We start from the raw sequence: 13,593 nt of genomic DNA on the forward strand, positions 1-13,593 counted from the left end.
GAAAAGGTGAAACTAAATGCTGCAGAAATTCTGTGTTAAAGGGACAGCAGTTAACAAAGACTGAGCTTGAAAAGATTTATGATGGTATTTCCCATTGGTGTAGTCGGAGGAATACAGAAAACCAGTGCTGCTCCTTTTGTACAGTGCCAGGAATGAAGGAAACAGATACATCCTTTTATTTGCTCGTGTTAGACTGTCTGCAGCCTGGCCGAGGTGGTTAGAGCAGGTGCAGAGAAGCTGGAGCTTCTGCAGGTCCTTCCTGGGTAATCAGAAATGACAGCCCTCCCGCGCCTGAGCCGCCTCCTCTGCAAAGGGAGGCGAGTAAACATCACAAATTTTCATTATTGTTTGTAAACATCTCATTTGCAAACACAAAGTGTTTTTAGGACTTAACTTCTGGGATGCCCTGAGCACACAGCTCCCAGCCTCCTCCTTCCCTGATTAGCCCCAAAGTGAACCAGCCTCAGCTTCCCGGACAGCTCTGTTTCTTCACACAGATTTAAAATGTCTCCATCAGTGTAGCAGAGATACTGTGCACAGTCAAGGAAGTAACATTTTGTAAAGGATTTCAGGATCCAAAATCTCATTTCTAAAGATAATTTCAGCCATGTCTGCACTGCAATAAAGCTCAAGACTAGGAGCCAGCCTGCTGTTTATATTCACCTTAAATCTTAAAGTGTGAGCTTTTTAAAAGTTTTGGGTTTGTTTTTGTTTTTTATTTATTTATTTATTTTATTTTAACCAGGCCAGGAAGCTTTCTTCAAGCCAAGATCAGAGTACACTGACTATATTTACCACATGTAATTCATTCTAAGGAGAGTGACAAAAAATACTTATCTCAAAAAACATGAAAGCTGGAAAAAAAGAAAAGGCAGCAGGGACATGAAATATGAACTATCAGAGCTTTTCTCTTAAGTGCAGCCGTATGAGAAATGGAAATATTTAAGTTTCTAGTTTAGGCGTGCTATTCTGGGTAACCCCCTTAGCTTCAGATGGAGATCTACTGCACACAGACTGGTGTAGGCATCAGAGCAAGATACAAAGTGATCTTATTACTGCCATTAGGATATGTTTTGTGGAATGTCCAATAATCATTCATTGTCATATATGTTGCAGTTTTTCTCTTGTGCAGTTGTATTTATATCATACACCCCTAACAGTAAAGACAGATAAAGCAGGGTGTAAGCTTAAGGTTATTGATTTTTTTTTTTCTGAATTACAACAGACTTGTGTGTTCATGTATGCGATGCTCATCACGTGTACAGCCAGTCTTGGCATTTATCAGTGCATCTTCTGACCGTGCCTCACGAATTCATTCCTACTTTGTAACCTTGTCCTGATGCTTGCAGTCCTCTGGAACTCACCTGCGTTTTGGATCTTCTGTCTTCAGATCTTATATGTGACAAATGTCAGCTGATGGTGGCAGCAGGAATGGAGGACTTCAGTCCTTTCGTGTTCAGCGCTTGGAATGCACATGACAGGATGGTGACTGCAAGAAGATGATTTTTCCCTTCTGTGACACAAATTGCAGGCTGGGCTTCTCCTATTACGTATATCATGCACAGAGGTAGGTGTTTGCGGTCCCCGGTACTGAACGTACATTAACCGTTCTCTGGTTTGGTGAGGTTTTTCTAGTAGAGATTACAGCAGGATCTCTTAGTGTGATAATTCAGGTATAATAACTTCTCATTCCCTGATGGGGCTGACTTGTGAAATCTATTAAGCCATGTGGCTCTGGCTCTATTCCTGGACTTCTCGAGATAAAGGCTTTTTAGTTTTTTGCTCAAAGTAAATGTTTATTTGTTATCAACAGTTTAGACTCACCAATTACCATCATTTTGAATCCGCAGATAACTCTGACTAGAAAACATTCCTGTGTTGACCATCTAATGCTCATGGTTTAAGAGGAAAAGCCAAGCATGGTACTTAATCCAGTCCCCACAATTTCCTCCATCTGAAACCTTGAACTAGCTCTAAATCAAAGGGTAAAATAAACCAGAGGATCTTCTGACTTAAGAGATTGGAAGGATTTTCTTTGAGTATAACAACTTCCTGACACTGCTTCAGGGTTTGATTCCACAATACCCTGCTCCTATCCCTGCTTAATACAAAGACTTTCCAAGTTATTAAATTCTGTACTTTCCCTCATCGTTCTCCCCGAGAGCTCTGCAGATATGCTGTAGCTGGACACCGGCACCAGGTCATGCCTTCCAACGAGTCTGCCTGTGTCAGTGCTGTCCACGATCCATCCCCTCTCCAACCCATCCCAGTTGCACACTTGGTACAGGCTCCCCACCCTTAAATGGGTCTTTCTCTGACTTCTAGAATCCTGTTTCTAAGCTGGACAGGATAAAATAATGAAGAAAAATGTCATTTGTGCAGGCCTGCCTCTGTCAATTTTCCAGTATTAGACTTCTTCAGGGGGTAAAAAAAAAAACCAACCTGCCAAAGAAAAGAGTAGAAAAATAACCGTTAACTAGATTACATGTAACAAATATCTTCAGGGGTTTGATGCAAATGAAAATGAGGAGCCTTTGGGGAAAAATACAGGTTTTATTTTGATTTTATATGAAAATTCTCATAGTCAGTGGAAATCTGCTTGGATTTGCACAGGCCTCTGCTAAATTCCTTTAAAAGAAAATATAATTTCCAAGCCAAATTATCTGTTGGGATGAATAATTTTCCTGATTTTGAATGGATTTTTTCCAGGAGAAAATCTGGCCAATCTTGCTTAACCAAATCACAACTTGGACCATAGGCTTGGAAGCAGGATCCATTTGGATGTTTAAACCTCCAATGAATAGCAAATAGAGAACGCTGATGTCATGCAGTGCAAAATAAAGTAAACAATATGTGTAATGAGCTGATTCAAAATGCAGCTTTAAAAAAAATCACTTTCCTTTTTCTCTCAATCCATTAGGGCATCAATAGGTCTTTCATTGCTTCAGCACATTGTTATTAATAGTGCAGAAAAATGCAGATCGTAGGCTTGGGGGCTTCATAAGTTTCCGATGGATACACCAGGAAAAGTCAAATGCAAGTTAGACAGGCAGTAGCAAAAGGGAAGAGAGGCCAGGGTGGGCAGCATGGGAAGAACCACAACATGCTGATGAGCCCTTGGCTACACGGAGATGCTCCGATTTTGTCCAAAATAGTTACACCTGTGAATTAACTACAACCAGTAAAGCTCCATGTGGGTTTTCCAGTTCACAGTTGTGAGTGGCTTTGAAGAAATCTGGTGTAACGCACCTCCAAAGAGAATAAGATGAATTCCTGTACAGCCATTCCTAGTCAGAACTTAAAACTGGCTACAATTCTGGTCAATACATTAAAGGGATCAATTTCAAAAGCTAATTTGGATTTCCTGAGGGCTCCTGTGTGTGCAAATCCCAATGCCTGTCAGTATGTCCACACAACCTTAAAAAAGTAATAATTTCCAGTGGTTTCCTGTCTGTTTACATTTCCTGTGCTGTTTAGTAAATGTTATACCTATCTATCCAACCTCCACACCAGTGCAAACCTCCACCCAGTGAGCTTGGTGCGCTTTACTTCTGATTGTTGAAAGCCGTTCTAAATTTATTACGATAAATAAACAAAAGATCTTTCTTTTGCTCCTGATGTCAGATCTTATTTTCTTTTGAACCGTAGCAACTACATACCCAAAGGAGATAGTACATTTTGACTTCGAGGTCTCTGCTGATTACTAACCTATTTATACAGAGTACTGCAGACTGCAGGAGTATTTTATAGCCTTTAAGAAGATGTTTCTCTGAATGGGTCAATTTAAGACCCATTAATAGAGATTAAAGAATATTCATGGTCTCCTTCAGTTTCTGTTTGTTTTTGTCAGCCAACAAAGCATAAAAACATAACTACATTTTACAATATTAATGATCAGCTGTAAAAACCTGACATAACATTTTTATAGCTCCATAACTAATCTTTTTATTATCAAGTTACAATGGTTTGCATCAAATATGTATCATCTGTAGTTAACTTTAAAACTTTTACAAGTTGATGTTATGGGATACTGTTGTGGGCTAATTAAGTTTATAAATATATGGGTTTGTTTGAAATACTTAATATTTTATATGAGGGATGTAAAAACTTTGATTGAAGTCAGTCCTCTGTGTCAAACTTTTCCTGCTGGAACAACTATGACAGTGTATCTCAGTTCACAGGTGGAAGTAGAGCCTGGGAGTTGAATGATGGCTTTGCCTGTGATGTTAGCTTAGGGCACAAACCTGTCTGCTGGGATGGTAAACTGAGCTTATCAGTCACTTGACCCATTAATAGAGCTTAAAATTTGTCAGTGCTGGACTTGAAGGGATGCAGTGTTGCCTTGAACTCCTGGGAGTTCAGCTTCCAGAGGTCCTGCATAGTCACAGTCCTCAGAATTTTTATTCTAGAGGAAATAAAAGGGAAGGGGGAGAGGGGATGGAGGGCAGGCTGAAAGAAAAGCTCTCTGGACTCATGGGTAATAGACTATGGGAAAGCAAAATGGGCAGAATCACAGTGCCTTAGCTAAATTGCATAATGGAAGTGCTTGAGAGATAATTAAAGGCTATTTTATACTGCTTCACCATGTTTATTCTTAGTGACTTGCAATAAAAAGGATCAGGGAAGGAACTGGTACAGGCTCAGCGGCAACTGCTTTTCTTCCTTTATCAGAGCAAGACCTATCCTCTGGCTGTTGTTTAGCAATATATACTCTGCCTTCACATAGCACCCCCTGTTTAAAGGTCTCACAGGTTTTGCACAGTAACGTCTTGGCCCCTCTGGGGTTGCTTTTGAAGGGGAGTCACAGGAAAAGTAGAGGGACCTTCTCTGCATCCTCAGCACCATTGGTTGGGGCACAGTGGTACCACACTGGGATACCCGGCTGGTCACGCTGTCTGTACAGACTCGAAATAGCTCCTGCAGAGCTGGTGTTGGATGAGGATGACTGAAATACTTGCTTGGAGCTGTTGTAATTGTTCCAGCAGTGGCCCTGAAATAAAAGTGTTCTTTGGTGCATGAGCTTGAACCACTTAAAAGTATTGCAAAGATTTGATCCTGTGCTAGATGTATTGGTGCTGGCCTCTGGAGAGGCATCCAGAGTATCCCGCTTATTCCTGAGATTTGTTTCTATGCTCCCAGCTGACTAGTACCAGTGATGCAAAGCTGTGAATGATCTGTCTTGCTGACCAACTGTACAGCACTGGCTACATCCTTTTAGCAGACGTGTAAGTGAAAAATCTAGCTAACTTGAGAGACGTCACAAATTGGAACTTAATTACAATGCATTGAAAAAACGCAGGAAAAACTCAAAAGATCATGATTTCTGGGCTTTCAAACCAAAAGGGGGACTCACTGAAGCAATTTCAGTTCATTACAGATATTTTGAACCTGCCTTGCCTAAGTGAGTTTAATTTTTTCACCTGTCGCTTATCTGCTTTTGAGAAGCATAATTGCAACATTTGTTCAGAGCTATAGGCCTCTGAAACAGGAAAGGTGGTTTTGTTTTTTTTTTTCCCCATGAAAACATTAAAAAACAAAGATGGAAGGAAAGACTATTTTTGAGACAGGCTTTGCCACACACACATGCCTGTGCACAGATACATGGCCTCTTTTAGGTTTCCTTTCTTTATTTTAGTATCTTAAAAATACATATATCTCTGGGGGAAGCTTAATAAGAAACAGCCAGCTGAAGCAAAGATTTTAGGAGGAAAATGAAGTCAGGGGACTTGTGCTGTGGAGACAGTAGTTCAAACAGTGAAAATGAGGACACAGCTGTGCACATCAGAAATCCACAGCTGGGAAAGTGGAAAGAGAATATTCCCACATCTTCCCTTATAAATCATCCCTCACCTTCCAGATCCCTTAGTTTTCTGTTGTGTTGAATAATTTTATATAGAGGGAGAGGTATTTGCATTTTTCTCCTCCTGCTGTTTGTGATATCTAGGTCAGCTATACCTACTAAAGCACCAAAAAAGCACTGCAGATTTCTTCGGTGTCCTTCGTAGCAGGTTGTTTTTCTTACACTGCAAAGTCAAGAATTCTCCAGCAAAAGAACAAGGGAGGCCTTAGCAGCAGGTGCAGAAACCGATATACAGAGAAAGCTAAGAGGAAAGGCAACAAAGACTCTGTCTTCAAAAGACTCATGTTAGCACGGTCTAAGGAGAAGGTGGAAGCAGCACTGTTTTAAAAACACCTCTCTGGACCCCAGCTGAGCAATAAAACAAGGCAGGCTCGGACACTCACTATAACTCTTTTGGGAGCGGGTGTAAAGGAGCAGAGCACTGAATCTTATCCAGCTCCAGGAATTACTGATTTCTTCCCCATTCCTAACCACAGCTGAAGACAGAGCAGCAAAGATGCTGTTTACACTGTTTCTCAAGGTTCGAGTTTGAGTGCAGTGGCCAAAGCAGTTTTGGTAGAGGAACTGTTCTGTACAAGTACAAAATAGCTAGATTAAAAGGTTTTAGTTAAAATTTCCACAAAACTCTGAAAACTTGGTACTATACCAGCAGGTGAACAAATGTTCAGAACAGATTCCTATTTAAACTGAAGATGGACTTGGAGGCTTTCCATCTTCATGTGTCCCTGGGTTTTGATTCAGAATAACAGCCCATAAAATCTGCGAGGGGCTGGTGTACATCTGCAAAACAACAGGTACCACAGCTCATATACCAGTAATTATGCTCCAGAGTTGAACCTTGGTAATGGCTTACATGATAACGGAAACTAGAGAGTTTTGCTTGTTCCTGCTAAAAGAAAATGTTTCCATATGAAGTAAAATACTGAAATATCTTTTCCTTGAATAAGACATTCTATCTCAAAACATTTAAAAGAATATTTCCAGAAGCCAGTTTTGGTGTGCAGCATTCCAGCTCTTCGGTGCTATAGTACATCATTATAAAATTTAGTGGAAGAGAGAGAGAACACCACATTTACCTGTAGAACAGTGAAGGTTAGACAGAAGAGAGAGAATGGCATCCTGGCCATGTCCAGGTTGAAAGTTCTGCCTCACATTCTGATATAGTCAACTGGAAAAATACCTTTTAATTTTAATGACCATAGAAATGAAATACTTTGGAACACACCTCTCCAAATGAGAGGTGACAGCTTTGGAATGAGTGCTTATATTATAGTTGTTCTGGGAAGAAAAGAAGTTGGGGCATATATTAGTATAATAAAAGTTTATCAGTGTAATAAGAGTATGTCTTTCTCATCCCAAATCTAAGGCAATTAATGTGCATCTTTTCATTGCACAGTTAGGCTGAATACAATCTCTGATGTAATGCCAATAAAGTTATGCCAAGGATAAATTATGTTATTGATTAATTAGTTCAAGAAGTCTGTGGAAAATGTGGGAGACTAAAGAATGGACAAGTAAAACTTACAATATGATAAAAGCTCTCCTTCTTGTCTTCCTCTTTCTGTCCATGTCTTACCTTGAACAAGACAGTTTGCTTCCCCAGACGTGGTTAAAAGTTCTATCTTCCACCAAAACTAAAAAGAGAGGATAGAACTTTTGTGGTTTATTTCAGATATATATATTTTGTAATATTAATGAGAAAAATAACAGGAATGAAAATGTTTTATTTTTCTGACAACTCCTCAGAAAAAAAAAAAAAGAGTGAAAACTGATAAGTATTGTCAAGTTTCTGGTTAATTCTTTTTAATGCTTAACTTGAAAAAAATCTGTAAAAAGACAGATTAGGTCTAGGCTTTGTAGTTATAAACACCCTGAAGACATTAGATACCAATTTATAACAGTGAACCATTTCAGTTTCTGAAAGAAGCCTGTTTTGAGAAAATACTTCTAGCTGTGCAAGTCAGTGTTCTTCAACAAGCAAATTCACTGTAGGAAAACATTTTAAAATGACCAGAAAGTAAAAATCAGAGTAATCTGAACTCACTTTTGCCCAGAATCTGTACGCTTCCATTAAGTGCAATGTAGGCTAAAGCAGAGGGAAACATAATTATTACCGCACAAAATAACAGAGTATTGACACCCTGTCATTGGATCAATCAGATCTGTTCTGCAGGCTCAGTTAATAAATTGCTGTGTTAAAATATGATGCCGTCTTATAAAACACATTTATTTTCTCTCTCAGCATTTATTTTAATAACTTCTCATACCAAGAACTTGTGTGCACCTGCTTTTTTTCACACTGTGTGTACAACACCTTTCATAAGGCCATTTTAAAGGGGATGTGAATCTCAGTATTTATGTCTGCGCGTCCTTGGGTGATGAGGGATGAGTGGCAGAACAGTCTGAAACACGTGGCAGGGTGCCTTACAGCAGCCTAATTATCTCATGTCTGGGTGCATATCTACAGTAATCTAGACAAGTTTCTAATTTGTTTTTCAGTATTGTAGGATGAGTCAACTTAATTCTAATTAAACATCGCCCATTGTGTAGTGCGGCCAGAGAGCCAAACGAGATCAGTCTGCTATAATTACTGATTGTGGCCAGGCTGTTTTTCTTACCCTATATAAGTCTAATACAGTTACAAATGTGAAGTAATGTTTGGGGCAGATATTTTTTTTGTGAAGCTTAGGGAAATGCTTGTGTTCTGTCTAGCCAGAAGACTGTCAGTGAGTGTGGAGAGCCGTGGCGATGTCATGGGTTCTGTTTCCTCTGTCAAAATATACAGTTCAAAATCCTGTTCTTATTTATACCAGGACTCAGACTTGTGAATTTATGTTTTCTTATCTCTGTAACAGTCACTCTTAAGTTCCCCACTGAAGCTTCCTTGAGTTAACACCTCAGCTTGTCACAGTCCGGGAACGCCACACCAGTGACAAAGCATTGCCTGGATTTCTCATTCCAGTGGTTGAAGTAGCTAATGGAATTAATGTCGCAATATTTTCTGCTCTATCATAAGCTCAGTGATAAGGCACTTCAATTTATTGTACTCTCCTGTAAGCGATTGAGTGACTAACTGAATTATGGGAGGGCACTAGAGATGCCTGTTGGTTTATGGATGTGCCCCATTTCCAGGAGTCACGGCTGGTCTGGCCCTTTCTCTTCTCCCTCACTGGACAGACATGCCATCACAGACAGCAACACCATCATCCTTCGCTTTGGTTTCTAGATATTACACATCACTGAGGTCTCTCCAGATCCTTTTTCTTCACCCACCAGCATCCGTGCTACTTCTCCTTTTCCTTTGCATATTGTCTTCCTCACTTGATGTCTTTCCAGCATTTTCCTGGCCCCAGTATATCAGTCTTCTGTTCCCATATGACTCCCACTAATTACAGAGCTATCTTGCTGCTTAATGCTACCACCTCTTTTATAGCTGGTTCTTTTAAAAAGCTGTTAGCTAGAAATACATCATCCTTCAGCTTTGGACCTGAAGTCCACTCAGTAAGCATTTTATACAGTCTTAATAAATGAGGAGAGAAAAAGAAAACAGTAGAGGAATACAAAAAGGGTCCTCTGGGAGTAAGGTTGTCAGAAAGTCATGGCTACTTCATAACTCTGGGCATTAGTCATTTTTCTTACCATGGGTGGTCCCACTGTGGGCTGAATTTTGAAAGGTTCTTCTTACTGTTCAAGAAAGAAGTGACATTGCAGAGCTCTGGAGGAGAGGTGAGACCTGCAGGTGCTAACACTGCCATGCCATGCGAAGGACAACTTTTTCGCACAAACTTCAGAGCCTGTTTATTCTTGTGGTTGCTTTGGTGCTTGTGGGAAGCCCTGACCCTGCATAGAGGAGACCATCGCGGCTGGGCTTGGAGCAGGGGTAAATGAGAAGTTTCACCCTTTGTGTGACTGCTCTTGTTGCCATGCCTCAGCTCCAGCGTAGTCCCAAGACAAAGGACCACCAACAAAGCTAAAAGGAGATGATCAGAGAACAGGCTTGAGGACTTGTTAGTGTGTGTGGCTACACTACACGGGGGGTGATTCCCACTGGGATCAGCTGTCTCCATCTCTCCTGGAGAGGGGACAGGGCTCAACCTTTAGCAGATACCTGCATCTAGTGTGCGTGTATGCTCAGTGTCTCGCAGACCCTGCTGCCCCCAGACCCTGTGGTGTAATGGAGCTAAACCATCACGGTGTTAACACAGGCACCAGGAGGTGCTTGCAGGAAAGTGGGAGGATTTTGGAAGCTGCTGGTTGTGCGTAGGAAGGCTGGCGGGGCAGTGCCCACTGCAGCACGTGGGGTCCGTGGGGGGCAGTTCCTCCTGCTGAGAAGCTCCTCCAGTGAGGCACAGACCTCCTGGCAGGACACGAGGCTCCCTCCTGGGCTGTGCTGCTGCAGCCTGCCTGCGAGGATGCTGGTTCAGGTCCCTCCTCACCTGTCCACAGTCTGGAGGTAGATGTAGCCTTAAGCTTGGACCACAAGAGATCCTGTACTACAGTTTATTCCTTTTTTTCATATTTTTTTTTTCTTAGCAGTGGGTTTGTGCCATGTCATTTTCTTATCTGCATTGCTGAAATACAGTGTGTTTACATTTCTATGAAGGACCAGAGGAACTTGCTCTGTTGAATACTGAATTTTCACTTGTGTCCAAGCCCAGTTTCTTGGCTGTTTCCAGCCTCACTGACCCAAGAGGACGATCGACTAATAAGATAAATCTCAAGGTAGAAAAAGGAAAATGATGTGGGCCTGATCAGTTGCTGCACTAATTCAGATGAATGAGGTAAGAGCAGTGTTGGAGCTGCTGGTGATGTTTGGATGATGGAGTGGTCACTGTTGCAGAGTGTGGAAGAAGATAGATCTGTTGATTTTTTAAAGACTATTTAAAACCTACTAGATTGAGTGGTTACAGTGAAACTTGGATACATGGTTCCTTCCTACTCTGTGTTACCTGAGCAGTTTGTGGAGGAACATTACCCCATTTTACACCACTGCTTATGTGAGAAGGAGCACCATGTGCAAACTCTTGTCCTGGAAAGTCCCATAAAAGCTGAAAGCTGAGGAAATGTGCAGCTGTGCCCAGATATGACACTGGTCCCAGATGGCTGTATTTAGCTGTGTCCCTCCGGAATTCAAATTATACCCACAAGCGGTACTGTGCATTTACTGAAGCTCATTAGAATGAAATGGGAAATACACGTTTTTCAAAAGTATTTTATTTGGAATACTAATCTTATTTTAGAATTCATGTTAAGCTGTTGAATCCTTGGCAACTAACATGAAAACACACTGAATCATAATGAAATACAGTGCTACTGTATTCCATTATACACCATACCAGCATGACAGCAGCTTTTTCTCTTGCTGAAAATAGGATTGCTTACATTTTATTTTTATTTATTTTAGGGGAACAAATAAGAAAGCATTGCATAATAAAATCCAGCCATTAGCTCATATCTTGTTGCAAGTACTAGTAGCTGTGGGGCAGAGAGAGGGGAACTGATGACTGTACAAAACTCTAGCAAGTATTTCACTGCCTGGTAGTTCCGTTCCGGGCAGTCTGAACCTCAGTTCAGGCTGCAGAGAGTCAAATAGCACAGAGCAGTATTGCAAGCACGAGGCTGGGGGCTACAATATACAGCACATCAGCCAGAGATGTGATCCGACACATTGTATATCATCATAACACTGTAGGTGAAGAATACTGTGGTGATATAGGGGAATAATACATGGCTGATGCCACTTTATGGCAAACAGTTGCTGTGCAGTCATATATAACACGGTAGGAGTCAACACACCGCAAACTTCACCCTCTGCCCTCTTGTGGAAACAGACAGCTGTGGAATAAGGATTACGGAGTACACAAATCGGTGTAAAGATTACCGATTACACAAATTGGCGTAAAGCTCTTCTTATCCTGTTCCCTGGCAGATGTAAGTTTTGGGGTTGAAGACTAAGGCTTGGTTGCTTTGGGAACTACAATTCAGAGGTACTGATGGAGCAGAAAAGGAATATATAGCACGCTGAGCGGGCTGAATCATCCCAGTTGTTTCACTCCCTTTTATGCTGAAGCACTTTATTTTTAACAAACAGCCTGAGAAACAGAGATTTAATGCCCAATAATAGCATGATGTGAATGAATTAGTCTAGTAACACCAGAGACTGCCTTGGAAGTGCACTATACTCGCCATGGTAATTACTAATTTTAAGAAAGTAGATTATACCAACTGCTCTATATTTTTTCTTCCTGTTTTCACGAGGAGTGACGCTTGTATGGAATACAACAGAGAAAATATCAGGCTTTAAAAATCAGGAAAAAATGTAAAGAGCAGAAGGATAAAAAAACCTGAAACATGGGAGTGTTTTATTTGTATTGCAGTTGAAATCAACTCCGAGTTGCCTGTGGGCTGTGAACTCCTTTTCACAAAGATGGGCCAAGAGTGATCCAGCTCAGGGAAAATGTTAAGGACAGTCAGGACAGGATGCAATGTATATTCTCTCTCCTCCTGCCCAAGATCTTAGTCATAAGCTAATTTTCTGGACTTCAGTCTTCAGTTCGCTCTGTTTGCTGTGAGCTTCATCCTACTGGCTAAGCATCTGAAATACTCCCTTGCACTGTCTCCTTCTTCTGCTTTATTAAAGGACTGAAAAAGCAGGAGATGCTACATAGACGAAATAGGAATTATAAGAGTGGAAGGGACTTTGGGAGATCATCTAATCCATCTTTTTGCCTCAGAGGAGGTGAACATGTAATTAACTGTTCCTAGTGGCTGTCTGTCTGATCTGTTCTTCAAAACTTACTGCATGGGGATTTCTATCACCTAAGAGTTTAACCCAGCATTTCACTAGTTTCATGCGAGAGAGTTTTCCTTAATCTCTATCTAAAATCTCCTTTGCTTTTATTTAAGCCCCTTGAGGCTTATTCTCATGCTTTTCTCATGCTTTTTGAGAACTTTGGTTATTCTTGTGGTTCTCTGTTGGACATTTTCTCTTTGGCCTGTAAACTTTCATCATATGCTCAGGCAAATCTGTCAGTGTTGTACCCAGTGCTGGGAAAGAAGAGAATTATTATTTCATGTATCATTTCCAGGTGGTGGCTGAATCTATTACTTAAAGACATTCAGTAATTCTGCAGTTTGGTCACTAAGCATTTCATTTCACATAATTCCACTAAATAGTACTCTTAAATTTTCCATTTTCCCTTTTGGAAAAACATTACTTACAGACCTTTTCTTTAAATTTTCTTTTAATTTGAAGAAAATAGACTCATGTTGATTCACTCATAACAAAAATACTTGTTATAAGTAGGTTTCCTATCTGAATTTATTGCTCCCCTAAAGCCATCTTGTTTACTCAGAGTCCATGCAGCAAAGAAATGTGTTGATAACCACAATCATGTGTTCAAGGTCCACTGTAATAAGTAGCATTTGTTTTCCAATTTCCATCTGGAACATTAAAGCCTTCCTGCTACAGTTCCTGTAACCACAACTCCGGTATCATTCGTATCTCTAATAACATCGTACAGATTTCTGTTCATATCGTATCAGATATAACAGCAACTCGTCTTGTTTTTCATCTCTGTCTTCAAAGAAGACATCATTGTTCTGAAGATGCAATGATCAGCTTATCTAAAGTGTCCTGAAGAGATACTGGCTCTTTTAACACCACTTTTATCAGCTCTTTAATTACTTGGAATTTTGTCATGCAATCTGTGAAGCCATGTACACATCATGGA

General features: G+C 40.6%; 1 protein-coding gene across 1 annotated transcript in view; it reads left to right on the forward strand.

Moving 5' to 3' along the window:
- The first annotated feature begins 1,005 nt into the window (after window positions 1–1,005).
- The window catches only part of SGCD (sarcoglycan delta), a 399,682-nt gene continuing 387,094 nt past the window's right edge, over window positions 1,006–13,593 (forward strand). Inside the window, exon 1 of the mRNA XM_074838563.1 lies at window positions 1,006–1,567. The gene's annotated coding sequence lies outside the window, so the exon portion shown is untranslated. The remainder of the gene's footprint in view (window positions 1,568–13,593) is intronic.

Source organism: Strix aluco, chromosome 13, assembly GCF_031877795.1.
Source record: "Strix aluco isolate bStrAlu1 chromosome 13, bStrAlu1.hap1, whole genome shotgun sequence".
In the NCBI taxonomy this organism is placed as follows: Eukaryota; Metazoa; Chordata; class Aves; order Strigiformes; family Strigidae; genus Strix; species Strix aluco.